The sequence below is a fragment of the Taudactylus pleione genome, unplaced genomic scaffold (genome assembly GCF_031769625.1).
Source record: "Taudactylus pleione unplaced genomic scaffold, aTauple2 ptg001476l, whole genome shotgun sequence".
In the NCBI taxonomy this organism is placed as follows: Eukaryota; Metazoa; Chordata; class Amphibia; order Anura; family Myobatrachidae; genus Taudactylus; species Taudactylus pleione.
In genome coordinates, this window is record NW_028285874.1 from 749,724 (window position 1) to 765,810 (window position 16,087).

Genomic DNA, 16,087 nt, shown 5'->3' on the forward strand with positions numbered 1-16,087 from the left:
AAAATATGTCATATAAATGTAAACCCAGCTGTTGTGGGCGCTGACTGCGGCACTGACGTGGTTAATGCTAAGCTGGAAGCTCAAGGGACAGGGGGCCTGATTCAGACCCGCTCGCGAGCGCTGAGCGCTCGCAAGTGGGTCGATGTTGGCCAAGTGCGCATGCGTACGACGGAGGCGGCTCCATCGTGCGCATGCGCGAGACCCGAATAAACTCATGGGAACGTCTACCATCTGGGGCCGGAGCCAGTGACATCACTAGTGATAGAGCCAAAAGCACTCCAGGGCTTGCGGCAACGAGACCCTACCACAAGGGTCTCGTCGCAAGCCCGATGGTCGACCATCATTTTGGCCGCTCGCTATAGCTGTGGGTGGTCACCCACAGCTATGCGAGCGGCCAGGAGGCCGCTCTTAAATTCAGAGGGACGGCCCTGATTCAGAGCGAGCGCTCTATCAGAGCGTCCGGCTCTGAATCAGGCCCAGGGTGCGGGGATGTTACCATGGGGACCGGGCGAGAGCCATGAGGTGTCAGGCTCAGCTGGTGACAGTAGTGGACATGGCTGATGGAGAAGCCAGAGGTACATGACAGGAGAAGAGGTTCCTGTGAGCCCCCTACAGTTGGGGGGGGAGGGAGGCTTTGGATGTGAGCTACCTGTGAGGAGGACAAGTCAGTAAGAAGATTCCAGTGAGGAATAGGTGACATATGGGGGGGATGAATGAAGCAGTGTAAAGAGGGTAGAAGGGGACAATTGGAGAAGTTGCCCATGGCAACCATACAGCTTTGAGGTAGCATTTATCAAGTGCATTCTATAAAATGACCAGTAGAAGCTGATTGGTTGCTATGGGCAACGTCTCCAACTGTCCATTATTTAGACCCTCTTGATACATCTCCCCCTTATGTTGATCAGAGATGTATCAAAGCTTGGAGAGAGATAGATAAAGTACCAACCAATCAGCTACTGCAAAGTGACAGGTAGACACTGATTGGTTGGTGCTTTATCTCTCTCCAAACTTTGATATGTCTCACCTTTTATTTGATAAGTGCATAGTAACGGTATGTAGTCGGGATGCCGACGGTCTAAATGCCAACTGTCGGCTTCCCGACTGTCTAATCCCGGCAAATGTCTAATGATAGGCATCAAAATCCTGACGCCTGTTATTAGACGTACGCTGGGAGACCCCAACAACCGATCGAAGGTAAGCCGACATTTTATCTATCGGTGGGGCTTAGCACCTCACAGTAGGTAGCTGCAGTCCACAGAAATATCGACGGTATCTCAATATCATTTTATTTGAAGTTATTGGTCATATTTAGCACCGTAAGTCAGTGTTATTTTACTTTTGGCTGATTGACAAAGATGCATGCACAGATCAGTGAGATCCATGCATGCATTTTTGTGTTAAAATCTTCAAAAGTGTTTAAAAAAAAATTATGTGCCCCCCCCCTATGCACAACCAGCCCTGGACTTTTTAGAGCCAATCCTGGTAATGTAAACACTGGGCACAAAATACATAGGGGTCCCCTGTATTTAACTGCAACCAGCACTGTACTAAGCGAGCAGGTCCTGGTTTTGGAAATACAGGGGACAAAATGAGTAGAGGTCCCCTGTATTTACATAAACAGCACCGGACTCTTTCTAGCCAGGGTGTAATGCCAGAGCCAGGGGAACCCTTTCACCGAGTCCCCCGGTCAAAACCGAGTCCCCCGATCAAAATATTATGCCTGACCACTAGTCAGCCCATGCCAGGGTTTCCTGTAGAGGTGGGCACCCCCCTACTAAAGGGGTCCCCATCTCCAAGCCACCCCAGACCTGGGTTGATAGCCCAGAGCTATCCCCCGCACCCCTGGCTGGTGGGTGCCGAGTTGATAGTGTAAAGTGTGTGTAAAAATCGAAGTGATAAAATTGTCTTTAACAGTAGAAGTAGAGGTCCCTTCAAGCCTCCCCCGCATGCTGGTACTTGGAGAGTCACAGTTACCAGCATGCGGGGCATTAAGGGCCCGCTGGTACCTCTAGTTCACCTATTAAGAAATTTTAAAATAAAGACAAGACACACACAGTGACAGTAACATTTTATTACATACATCCACACTCACACATACCTACAATACCTGGACCGGTCCTCTTCTCCATGTAGGCATCTACTGTCTTCTTAAAACCATAAAATTGAGGAGCCCAAACCATGAACTGTACAGTCCTCTAAGGACGATACTTCCCGAATGATGGGCTCAGATGCGGCATTTCTCTTAGAATTGCCGGGGCTGATCGTTCATTGGCTGAGAGAGGTGAGCCCCCGCCTTTCTCAGCCAATGAACGGCTCCCACTATTGACTTCAATGGTGAGAGCCACAAGCTAACCTTTAGTAACCTTGCGGGTACTTGTAAAAGTTGTGGTATCAATTTACTTTGGGGAGGGGGGTGCTCTCAAGTCTACTACTTGTGGATAACCTGAACCATTACAACAATTGGAGGCTTGGGTGGGTGCACCTCTGCTAAACCACAAATGAGAAGACCGTACCTATAGAGTCCAGTACTACTGTTAGGTCAGCAAGATTTACATATATTTAGCAAATCCCATGAGAAAATGAGGATAGTACAGGTTTTATTTACAAAAATATTATCCTTAAATAATTATTATTACACATCATATAATTTGTTTATAGGTTGTTTTTGTATAGCAGGAATTATGATGTCAAGGACGGTATATCTGCATTATTTGCTTCAGATGTTAGTGGCTGTAGAAATGATAGGCAGTCTTTAATGAGGCTTAAATTAATCTATAAGTAAATGCTAGACATATTTGAGTCTCTCAAATATTCCATATATCCATGACATTTCTGAAAATATTATATACTGTATGAAATTAACTTATCATTTGCCAAAGCATGATTTATGCAATATATTATATCATCCATTAATTTTATCCACATGTCATATCATCCATGAATGTTATCCCAATGTCATATCATTATCTTAGATCGTTATCCCAATGTCATATAATCAAAAAATATTATCCCAATGTCGTATCATCCATTAACTTTATCCCAATGTCATATATTCCATGAACTTTATCCCAATGTCATATCATCCATGAATGTTATTCCAATGTCTTATCATCCATGATCGTTACCCCAATGTGATATAATCCATGAACATTACCCAAATGTCGTATCATTTATGAATGGTATCGAAAAGTCTTATCATCCATGAACGTTATCCCAATGTCGTATCATCCATGAATGTTATCCCAATGTCTTATCATCCATGGATTGTTATCCCAATGTCGTATCATCCTTGAATGTTATCCAAATGTCTTATCATCCATGAACTTTATCCAAATGTTGTATCATCCATGAATGTTACCCCAATGTTGTATCATCCAATTATCATCCATGAACATTTTCCAAATGTTGTTTTATCCATGAGGGTTACACAATGTAATATCACCTATAAATGTTATCCCAATGTCATCTCATCCATGAACGTTATCCCAATGTCATATCATCCTTGAACGTTACCCCAATGTCATCTCATCCATTAACAGTATCCAAATGTCTTATCATCCATGAACATTATCCCAATGTCATACAATCCATGAACATTATCCCAATGTCTTATCATCCTTGAATGTTACCCCAATGTCATCTCATCCATTAACGTTATCCAAATGTCATATCATCCTTGAACATTACCCCAATGTCATACAATCCATGAACATTATCCCAATGTCTTATCATCCTTGAACGTTATCCCAATGTCTTTTCATCCCTGAACATTATCCAAATGTCTTATCATGTCATATCACCTACAAATGTTTTACCAATGTCATATCATCCATGAACGTTATCCCAATGTCGTATCATCCATGAACGTTATGCCAATGTCATATCCTTGAATGTTATCCCAATGTCATATCATCCATGAACGTTATCCCAATGTCGTATCATCCTTGAACGTTATCCCAATGTTGTATCGTCAATGAACGTTATCCCAATGTCGTATCATCCATGAACGTTATCCCAATGTTGTATCATCCATGAATGTTACCCCAATGTCGTATCATCCATTTATCATCCATGAACATTATCCCAATGTTGTTTTATCCATGATTACCCCAATGTCATATGACCTATAAATGTTATCCCACTATTGTATCATCCATAAACATTATCCCAATGTCATAATCTTGAACGTTATCTGAATTTCATATCATCCATGAACGTTATCCCAATGTCATATCCTTGAACGTTACTCCACTCTCGTATCTACCATTAACGTTATCCCAATGTCATATCCTCCATGTACTTTATCCCAATGTCATATCCTCCATGAACTTTATTCCAATGCCATATCACCCATGAACAATATCCCAATGTTATACCATCCATGTACATGACCTCAATGTTATATTATCCATGTACATGACCTCAATGTTATATCATCCATGTACATGACCTCAATGTTATATGATCCTCGAACGTTATCCAATGGTTATATCATCCATGAACGTTATATGTAAATGTCTTATCACACATGAACTTTTTCCAAATGTCACATCATCCATGATCTTTATCTAATACTTGACATCATCCACGAATTGTAGCTAAAATGTGATATTGTGCATTAAATTTAGTGAATGTTTTATCATTATTTTACAAAAATTTCACGAGGAACATGTATATTATCTATGATCTTAAAATCACACATCATAAAAAGAATCCCAATAAGTCAGAATGTCATATTATCATAGAAACTCAATTTTCATATGATCTCCGAACTGCACCCAATATCATCTTCTCCTTCTGCCTCAGCCAATGCTGATAGGGTTATATTGCTGCCTATGGTTGTGCTGTAAGAGCCTTAACAAGTACGTCTCGTGTATGGATGGTTCATCCATAGCTTCTTCTACTGTCGGTTTGCGCCAAGGTATTTGTCTATCCTGAGATCCAGAAACAGTCACCAGGCATCTTCTTCACTGTGGTATCATCCTGTAAAAAATAATAATGGTTATAGACTGATTTACATATAAAACATAACTGATGTTGTAGTTGGTTTCTAAAATCAAATAAAATGTTTATAAAATCTAGATAAAGAGACATTAACAACCCTAAACTGGCTTTTCTGCTGTACCAGGAGAGTATCCGGTGGGGTTCTAAGAAAGTGAGGAGCTCAGGTAAAGGCACCAACTTAGGAACATATACTGTAGAGGCCTTAGTTAAAGTCGGGTGTGGTATAAGAGATAGAGGCCTTAGTTAAAGTCGGGTGTGGTATAAGAGATAGACAGTAATTAGATAGACAATGTCTAGATAGACACCAGATGTTAGACAGTCAATAGGTTGACAGGGACAAAAGGTCGTCACACTAAATGTCGACATGTAAGAAGGTCGACAGGTACAACTGGTCGACATTTTTTTTCCCAAAATCTTCACCCTAACCCTCCCTCCTGGTACCTAACCCTTACCGTCTGGGTAAGTGCCTGACCCTAACCGTCCCTTCTAGTGCCTAACCCTTCCTCCTTGTGCCTAATCCTAACCGTCGGGGTAGGTGCCTGACCCTAACCGTCGCTTCTAGTGCCTAACCCTAACCCTTCGGTAAGTGCCTAACCCTCCCTCCTGGTGCCTAACCCTAACTGTGGGGGTAAGTGCCTAACCCTAACCCTCCAGTAAGTGCCTGACCATAAATAGACAAAAAAAAACAAGTGTCGACCATTTCCGTGTTGACCTTTTGACAATGTCAACCATTTGTACCTGACGACCTTCTTACATGTCGACCTTTTGACTGTCTAACATCTGGTGTCTATCTAGCCACTGTCTATCTACAGTCCGGAACCCGTTAAAGTCCCACTATCTACTTTGTGGGTTCCTAGGCATAAATATTAAACTTTAATGTGACTTAGGGGCATATTTATCAATTATCTGGTTTTACACCTGGTAATTGTCATCTCTAATTGCCGTCACGGCAATAAGAAATTAAGGGCTTGATTCAGAGCCGCTCGCTATTTGCGGTCGTTCGTTCTAAAACAAGGGGTGGCTATTCAAATGAACCGTTCGCTAATTGCGGTCTGTTCACGCCTCTAAGTCTGAACGAGCGAGCAAAACTTGTGGTTGCAATTTTGAAAACTACGCCCCTTGGCCGCTCGCATCCAACGTCATGTCCGCTGTTTATTAGATTAATCGAGCACATCGAACAGCGTATGAACTGCTCGCTATTCTTGTGGCTGATTTTTTCAACCGCTATTTTGCAAGCAGCTCGGGGTAAAAAAAAACCAAGTGACGAGGTCAATGACGCTGCTGTATTAATTATGCACTCCCTTAAAACGCCTGTTTTGACCTTTAAGCACGCCTGCGATCTAATTCCACACCCCCGTTTTCAAGCACCTTCCCCTGTTACCACCCACATACGCCTCCTCCTGTCACTCAAAATAGCAGGCATTCGCTATATAGCGAACAAACGATTTTCGGCCGCTCTGACTGGTTCGCGCATGCGTATTACAATCCGTACGCATGCGCAGATGTGCGAACATCGGTCAGAACGAACGAGCGGCCGCTTACGAGCGGCTCTGAATCAGGCGCTAAGATTTGCCTGAATGTAATAAACATGCAGGGACAGGGCTGCAAAAGGAAGAAGTTAAGCGATTGCATTATTGATCATTTCACCTCTATACCGGACGCTGCAGCACTACAGAGCATGAGCGGTCTTCTGAACGTGTATGTGCGGCAGCCATTGCTGGGAAGCGCTCCTACGGAGCCCCCTCCAAGTCTTATCTGCAGTAAGTAGCCCATGAGCTACAGCATCTGACGCCATATAAGGATGGTGGTAGCTGCCAGGGGCACGCATTGCATTCCAGAGCTTGGGCAATCTGACAGCCTGGCAGTCCCCATAGAGACCTGCTGTCGGTCATGGAACAGAATGCTGCATTCAGGGGCTATTTAATATTTCAGGTATCCCCCGGAAACATGTTTTCGGGATATACCTACAAATATTATTTGTGCTTTTGTTTAGAAATCAATACAAAATAATTGATAAATGGTTTGTGTATTTCAGGGAAGGCGGCAAACCAGCCAGCATAGCCTGGCACATTCCTACACCATATTGGACAATGAGTTTTGTGTAAAGACTGGCTCATCAGTGGGTACATTTAGTCATATAAAGGCACCTATGAGGATCCGTGTTTTGCAGGCACCTATCAGGATGGAATGTAGTTATGTTGCCAACGGGCGGGATGCTGGCTTCCGGAATCCCGACCAGAGATTAAACATTGGCGCCTAAATCCTGAGGCCAGGTTAGATACCGACACTGGAATCCCGACAGCCGGTATCCCGAACGTAAGTATAGCGGGGCAGTGTTACGTGGTGTTTGGGGGGCCTGGGTTAGGTTTAGGCACCATGGGGGGGCTTTGGGTTAGGCACTTAAGGGGGAGGGTTAGGTTCAGGCACTAAGGGTGGAGGGTTAGGTTTAGGCACTAATGGGGATGGTTAGGGTGCGATGTGGGGAGGGTTAGAGTGCAAAAAGGGGCAGGGTTGGGATACTTACATAACCCTGTCAGGATACTGAGCATCAGGATGCCACTGTCAGTATTTTGACAGCAGGCATCCCAACTGCTGGTATTTCACACCCAACCCATCAGGTAATGTGTTTTGCAGGCACCTATTTCTTTTAAATGGGGAATTATATTAGAATAAAGGAATATCTATCAGTACATGCCATATCATTGATGAAGTTTGGTCCCATGTGACATCAGTTTGTCATATCACGCAGGAACTTATCCAACATGTCTTGCCATGATTTGAATCCAATAAATGTCCTCTCATATATGAATTGTAACCAAAATGTGACATCATTCAAAAACCTTAGTCAGTATTTTACATCATCGATGAACTCGATCCGATCCAATCCAATTTTCATGTCAAGAACTTCAGCCAGTCTTTCATAATAGACATCTATATTTTGCCAATCTTGTACATCATCTCTAAGCTTATATCATAAAATTCATCCTAATAAGCCAATGAAAGGAAATCATCCTCTAAATAAAGCCAATATGAGTCTTCAGCTACAGCCAACGTGTTCTAGGGTCTGTGAGCTTTGCTGATTGTCTCATCACCTAGAAGCATCATCCAGCACAGCTCAAACATACATTGCTCATCCACAGCTTCTTCTATCAGCTGTCCATACAGAGCTTCTTGTCCTCCAAAGACCCAGATAGACGTCATCCCACATGTCCTTTACTCTGCTATTATCCTGTACGAAGAACATAAACAGAATTAAAAGTTACACAATCATGTACAGGAGGCCGTGGGCAGCATAACTAATCCTGTAGCTGTTTAATAAAAGTCTTATGATATAGTGATCATGATTGACATGCTGTTGGCGCATGGGGTCAGCGACGGGGAGCGTTTCAGAAAATGTTGGCATGTGGGCCCCATTTGTTGGGCGAGCCGAAGCCAGTGGCTGCGTCCTTGGGTGGAGCTTCTCTGGCCCCTGAGGATTACAAAGACTGATCTATCTTTGGACACATTTGGTCACACTACGGCAGCTATCAGCAGATGTGTTATGTAGTCTCTGCTTTATTGTGGATGGAGGACTGAATTAGAATAAAAGACTCTTACCTACAACGTGTATCCTTTATCGCATGCTCCATGTTTCCTGACCGCCGCAGGTGATGGAACCTGGGAATATGTCCTTCTGGTTTTTATTATGAACGGTGTCCAGAATACAAATGTATCCTCATACATCTATCCTCCGTGCACTATATGTCACGCCACCCATGACGCCGGAGCTCCGTGTACCTTGGTAGCTCCGAGCGTCTTTTGTGCAACGTGGAAACCTTCAAATGCATCTTATTCACACAATGATGCGAATAGAAACCACAAGCAGCTTCTGCTGATTAAAATGATATGCAGCATGCCTATGTTCTCTGTGCATCTGTTACAGTATTAACGTAGCGTTTCACATGCAGATACACCCACAGACGCACAGAGAACATAGGGCCTCATTCAGCAAGGAACGCAAAGATGCGGATCCATGTAATCGGCCGCTGTGAGAATATGCTAATGAATGCATACGCACGGCAATCGCAGCAGAATAAGTGGATGCCCAGCACTACATAATACCACCCACTTCCCTTTACTTGCGTCCTCTACACCTGGCTAGACAGCGGAAACAATGGTAACATGAAGAACCATCGGACCCATATACACAATAATGGTGGTTGACCTGACCCTCCCGCAGACATAGCGAGACTTCCTGCATGCCACTAGACCTCAGGCTGCATCCATTTACACAAGGGCTTAATTATGCATGCCCCTGAAATGCCGTCCAAAACGCACAGGCACTCCTGCGTTTGCCCGACCACCCCCCCTCACCACCCACAAATGGCACTTCCTGTCAATCACTGTGCTCTGGGTCTGCATAGCCTCTGCAAACGTCGAGCTAGTTTGAGCATGTGCACTGCGATGCATGCCCTATGCGAATTAATCGACCGATTGTGTGCTGACACCCGTGCGTCCCTTGCTAAATCAGGCCCATAGGCATGCTGCATGTCATTTTAATCAGCAGAAGCTGCTTGTACTAACTATTCACATCACTGTGTGAATAAGACACATTTGAATGTAAAAAGCTGCACAAAAGACGCTCGGTGCTACAGAGTCACACCTTGGCATGGCGTCGATTATAAGGGCTGTTTAATGCGCAAGGAGGCCAGATATATGAGGACGCATCTTTATACATGGGTTATGAGGGAATATACTGTACCCTTATTACCCTGTGTGTAAGGGGTTTATGTGGGATCGGTATGAAATACCGCTGGACTAATCCCGATGCTGGAAGACTGGCGGTTCTAATCGCGACAGGTAAGCATTTTAGTATTTACTAAACTAACCCCCCTAACCCTCTCTTAGGGGTACCTAACCCTGACCTCCCCCCACAAGTGATTAACTTTAACCCCCCCTGTAAGTGCCTAAACCTATCCCCCCTTCCCCGCTGCCCAAACCTAAGTCTCCTGAGGGGGTGCCTAACCCTTCCCCCTTCCCCTAGCCTAATCCTAATCCTCCTGGGGGGGTGCCTAACCCTAAGTCCCCCCCAGGGTCCCCTAACCTAACCCTCCCCCCCCCTCGGCTGTCCGTGCCCGGCTTACCTTTGATCGGGATGCCAGGCTTTCAGCTCCCGTCGAAAGTAAAATGACAGGCATTAGGATTTCGACACCTATCATTAGACTCTAGCCGCGATTAGACAGTTGGGATGCCAACGGTCGGCATTTAGACCGTCGGCATCCCAACTGCATACCATTTATATATGAAGCAGTGAAAGCGTGGAGTAGTGGACCTACCTATTATTTTATAGACTGTCCTTGATAAATGCTACTTCACAGCTAATTGGTTCCTATGGGAAACTTCTCCACATTTATTACTGCTTGATACAAAAAACCCCATTAGACTCTTTGGAACTACAGTCAGATATTGCTTGCATGCCATATATAAGATTATTATATTATTATTATATCGTCTTTCAGTGGATTCCTTTGACGTAGGCTATAAAATGTATATTCCAATAGTTATCTTTTATCTCGTTATGACACGATTTACACTTATGTCTCAGATCATAAGAGTTTTATTTACACTATAAAGTCATTTGTTTTTCTCACTTGCGCCAGTGATTGCGAGGGAGACGGTGAGCCGTCTATAGCAGATACTGACCCCGCGATACCCTCTCACTCACACACTATAGCTGCTCAGTCATGGCTAATGTTACAAGACACAAAGAGCCGCAGTGCTGGGGGAGACAGCAATACAGATACAATTAGGACTTCTTCTTCATATAGTGTCAGAAAGAGTGTGATATGTACAGAGAAAAAATGATGATTGTGTCACATCTCCAGCTTAGTATCAGGACAGTATCACAAGGTGAGAATGCATTAGATGTCACGAGGATAACATTGTCTTATACTCACAGAGTTACTCTGTATCTATATACTGTACATAACATTGTCTTATACTCACAGAGTCACACTGTATCTATATACTGTACATAACATTGTCTGATCCTCATAGAGTTACACTGTATATATATACTGTACATAACATTGTCTTATACTCACAGAGTTACACTGTATCTATATACTGTACATAACATTGTCTTATACTCACAGAGTTACACTGTATCTATATACTGTACATAACATTGTCTGACCCTCACAGAGTTACACTGTATCTATATACTGTACATAACATTGTCTGATCCTCACACAGTTACCCTGTATCTATATACTGTACATAACATTGTCTTATACTCACAGAGTTACCCTGTATCTATATACTGTACATAACATTGTCTGATCCTCACAGAGTTACACTGTATCTATATACTGTACATAACATTGTCTTATACTCACAGAGTTACACTGTATCTATATACTGTACATAACATTGTCTGATCCTCACACAGTTACCCTGTATCTATATACTGTACATAACATTGTCTTATACTCACAGAGTTACACTGTATCTATATACTGTACATAACATGGCCTGATCCTCAGAGTTACACTGTATCTATATACTGTACATAACATTGTCTGATCCTCACAGAGTTACCCTGTATCTATATACTGTACATAACATTGTCTGATCCTCACAGAGTTACCCTGTATCTATATACTGTACATAACATGGTCTTATACTCACACAGTTACCCTGTATCTATATACTGTACATAACATTGTCTTATACTCACAGAGTTACACTGTATCTATATACTGTACATAACATTGTCTTATACTCACACACTTACCCTGTATCTATATACTGTACATAACATTGTCTGATCCTCAGAGTCACACTGTATCTATATACTGTACATAACATTGTCTTATACTCACACACTTACCCTGTATCTATATACTGTACATAACATTGTCTGATCCTCAGAGTCACACTGTATCTATATACTGTACATAACATGGTCTGATCCTCAGAGTCACACTGTATCTGTATACTGTACATAACATTGTCTTATACTCACAGAGTTACACTGTATCTATATACTGTACATAACATTGTCTGACCCTCACAGAGTTACACTGTATCTATATACTGTACATAACATTGTCTTATACTCACACAGTTACCCTGTATCTATATACTGTACATAACATTGTCTGATCCTCAGAGTTACACTGTATCTATATACTGTACATAACATTGTCTGATCTTCAGAGTTACACTGTATCTATATACTGTACATAACATTGTCTTATACTCACAGAGTTACACTGTATCTATATACTGTACATAACATTGTCTGATCCTCAGAGTTACACTGTATCTATATACTGTACATAACATTGTCTGATCCTCAGAGTTACACTGTATCTATATACTGTACATAACATTGTCTGATCCTCAGAGTTACCCTGAATCTATATACTGTACATAACATTGTCTTATACTCACACAGTTACACTGTATCTATATACTGTACACAACATTGTCTGATCCTCACAGAGTTACCCTGTATCTATATACTGTACATAACATTGTCTGATCCTCACAGAGTTACACTGTATCTATATACTGTACATAACATTGTCTTATACTCACAGAGTTACACTGTATCTATATACTGTACATAACTTTGTCTGATCCTCAGAGTTACACTGTATCTATACACTGTACATAACATGGTCTGATCTAGAAAAAAATTACACTGTATCTACATACATAACATTGGGCCTGATTCAGCAGTCTTGCTAAGATGCACGCAAGCCCCTGATTTCCATTTAAGCGACGGTACGGGGTCTTCCAGCGTTCCCATAGTGCGTGTCCGCTCTGTTTTCCGGGAGTGGCAGCCCAGGGACTTCGTTGACATACGCAGTCTGCTGGGCTTGTAAGCCGGCCAGCCTGATTAAGCTGTGCCATCCACCATCACAAACCATCAACCACCAATGGTCGTGATGGTGATTCTAGCCTGCGACTTCCGTACCAGTGCTGGGATCGCAAATGCAGCAAGGGATGTCTTGCAGCTCCTGCTGCATTTGCATTATTGCAAGGATCGCAATAGATAACATTGGGCCTGATTCAGACCCGTACGCAAGTGGGTGCTCGCTCGTGCGCGGCCGATGTTATGCATTTTGAGCGATCGGGTAGCGCTCGCTCGCCCAGCAAAGACAGCCCAGTGGAATGAGTGACAGGAGAGGCAGTTTGTGGGTGGTAATAGGGGCAGGGCAGTAGTAATGGGGTAGTGGAGTTGCGAACGCAGGCGTGCCTGAGTATTTCAACGCCGTTTCAGAGGCGTGCATAATTAACTGGCAGCGTCATAGTACACGTCACCTGGTTGATTTTTACACAGAACATCTCGCAGTGCTTGCGGTAGGGTACAGTCAACCACAAGTGCTGCGGTCAGATCCGATGGAACCCGATGTATCGATGGCTGTATATACTTCCTGGAGATGACGTACGCTAGCAAGTGGCTAAAGACAGGCTGGTGGGTGTCTATAAACACAAAGTGATCGCTCGCCAAGACATAGTGGGCGTGCTTATGCCTTGCCGTGTGATCGCCTGCCTTGATGTCACTTAGCTGAATTTGCATACGCTGGGAGCGAGCGGCCGCATCTAGAGAGCGGGTCTGAATCAGGTCCATTGTCTGATCCATGTACATGCATAACATTGTCTGATCCAGAAACAGTTTACACTGTATCTACATACATAACATTATCCGATCCTTAGACGCAGAAAAGGCTTTTGACAGAGTGGCCTGGCCTTTTATCCCTAAACTATTATTGCTATAGGTTTCCAGGGGGCCTTCTATAATGGTCTAACTTCACTTTATCATAATCCCTCAGTACTTGTAAATGGCCTCTCCTCTGATACAATATCTATTTGAAATGGCACTAGACAGGGATGCCCCTTGTCCCCACTCCTTTTTGCGCTTGTAATGGAACCTCTAGCTGCCAGAATTAGATCTAACAATAATGTTTCTGGTATTACTGTAGGTAACATAGGACCTGATTCAGAGCCGGACGCAATTAGCGCTCGTTTATCCAGAAAATGGGGTTGGCTATTCAAATGAACCGTTCGCTCTTTGCGGTCTGTTCACGCCTCTAGGTCTGAACGAGCGATCAAAACATGCGAACGTAATTTTGACATAAACGCCCCCTGGCCGCTCGCATCCTACGTCATGTCCGCTATTTATTAGATTAATCGAGTACATCGACCAGCGTATGAACTGCTCGCTATTCTTGTGGTTGTTTTTTGCTACCACAATCATGCGAGCAGTTCTGACTATAAAACAACCAAGTGACGTGGTCAGTGACGCTGCTGTATTAATTATGCACACCCATAAAACGCCCGTTTTGACCTTTAAGCACGCCTGCGTTAGGATCTCCACTCCCCGTTTTCAAGCACCTTCCCCTGTTACCACCCACATACGCCTCATTCTGTCACTCAAAATAGCAGGCATTCGCTATTTAGCGAACAAACGATTTTCGGCCGAACTGACTGGCTCGCGCATGTGTATTACGATCCATACGCATGCGCAGTTGGGCAAACATCGCTCGGAACGAACGAACGGCCGCGTTTACGAGCGGCTCTGAATCAGGCCCATAGATCATAAAATTGCTCTCTATGCAGATGACGTAATCCTGACACTAACCGACCTCCGTTCTTCGTTACCGCACCTATTTGCTGAAATCCAGACGTAGGGTCAACTCTCAAATTTTAAAATTAATTTGGACAAACCTGAAATGTTGGATATTTGGATTCCCTCAGCCTCTGCTATTACGTCAGATCTCTCCGCTTGGGGAAAAACAATGATTTCATGGATAGGCCGTATGGCAGCACTCAAAATGAATATTCTACCCCGACACTTGTACTTATGGCAGACTTTACTGATACACATCCCCCTAAAAATAAAAAAAAAACCTTTAAATTAAGATTACACATTTTATATTGGCGGATCGAAGGCCACGATGTTAGTATGTGCATACTGCAAAAACATAGGCCCTCATTCAGAGCCGCACGCTATTTGCGGTCGTTCGTTTAAAATCAAGGGGTGGCTATTTAAATGATCCGTACGCACATTGCAGTGTGTTCACACCTCTAAGTCTGAACGAACGAGCAAAACATACGCTCGTTTATTTGTTAAAAACGCCCCCTGGCCGCACGCATCCTACGTCATGTCCGCTATTTATTAGATTAATCGAGTACATCGACCAGCGTATGAACTGCTCGCTATTCTTGTGGTTGGTGTTTGCTACCACAAATTTGCGTGCAGTTCTGGCTATAAAATAACCCAGTAACGTGGTCAATGACGCTGCTGTTTTAAATATACACACCCATAAAACGCCCGTTTTGACCTTTAAGCACGCCTGCGTTCGGATCTCCACTCCCCATTTTCAAGCACCTTCCCCTGTTACCACCCACATACGCCTCATTCTGTCACTCAAAATAGCAGGCACTCGCTATATAGCGTACAAAGGATTTTCGGCCGCACTGACTGGTTCGCGCATGCGTACTAAAAAGCGTACGCATGCGCAGATGTGCAAACATCGCTCGGAACGAGCGTACTGCCGCTAACGAGCGGCTCTGAATGAGGGCCATAGTTCGCAGGGAGGCTTGGGTGTCCCTGATCTGGTTAAATATTTCAGAGCGACTCAATTGTCGACATGTATCATATGGCACGCACCCTCTGACCGAAAAATTTGGACGAGTGTTGAAGCGTATGTACTTCAGACTTATTCCCCTTATAACCTCCTGTGGTGTACCCCTACTAATCGCCTGAACACGGTCTCAATCCTTCCTACAATCCGGTTTACTCTCTCTATATGGGGCCTATGTACACATCTATATCAACTTCGCTCCTTCCATCCATTTTTAATTCCATTATGGAATAATCCAGACTTTGTCCCAGGTATGACCTATCAATCATTTCAGCAATGGACTAAATCAAGCATTCTTTTTCCAATGGATATAGGGTCTCATTCAGAGCCGCTCGTAAGCAGCCGTTTGCTCGTTCCGAGCGATGTTCGCACATCTGCGCATGTGTACGGTTTGTAATACGCATGCGCGAACCAGTCAGTGTGGCCGAAAATAGTTTGTTCGC

At 43.6% G+C, this 16,087-nt stretch overlaps 1 long non-coding RNA gene across 2 annotated transcripts in view; it reads right to left on the bottom strand.

The window, feature by feature from the left end:
• Nucleotides 1–2,622: 2,622 nt before the first annotated feature.
• Nucleotides 2,623–16,087, bottom strand: part of LOC148442523 (uncharacterized) — a 118,317-nt gene continuing 104,852 nt past the window's right edge. Inside the window, exons 3-4 of one of the 2 annotated variants that reach the window (XR_015875794.1) lie at nt 8,130–8,233; nt 2,623–4,983 (exon numbers count right to left, since the gene is read on the bottom strand). This is a non-coding gene — a long non-coding RNA (uncharacterized LOC148442523). Of the gene's footprint in view, nt 4,984–7,767; nt 8,234–16,087 lie in introns of those variants that run through there. The other variant, XR_015875793.1, reaches the window with a different exon arrangement.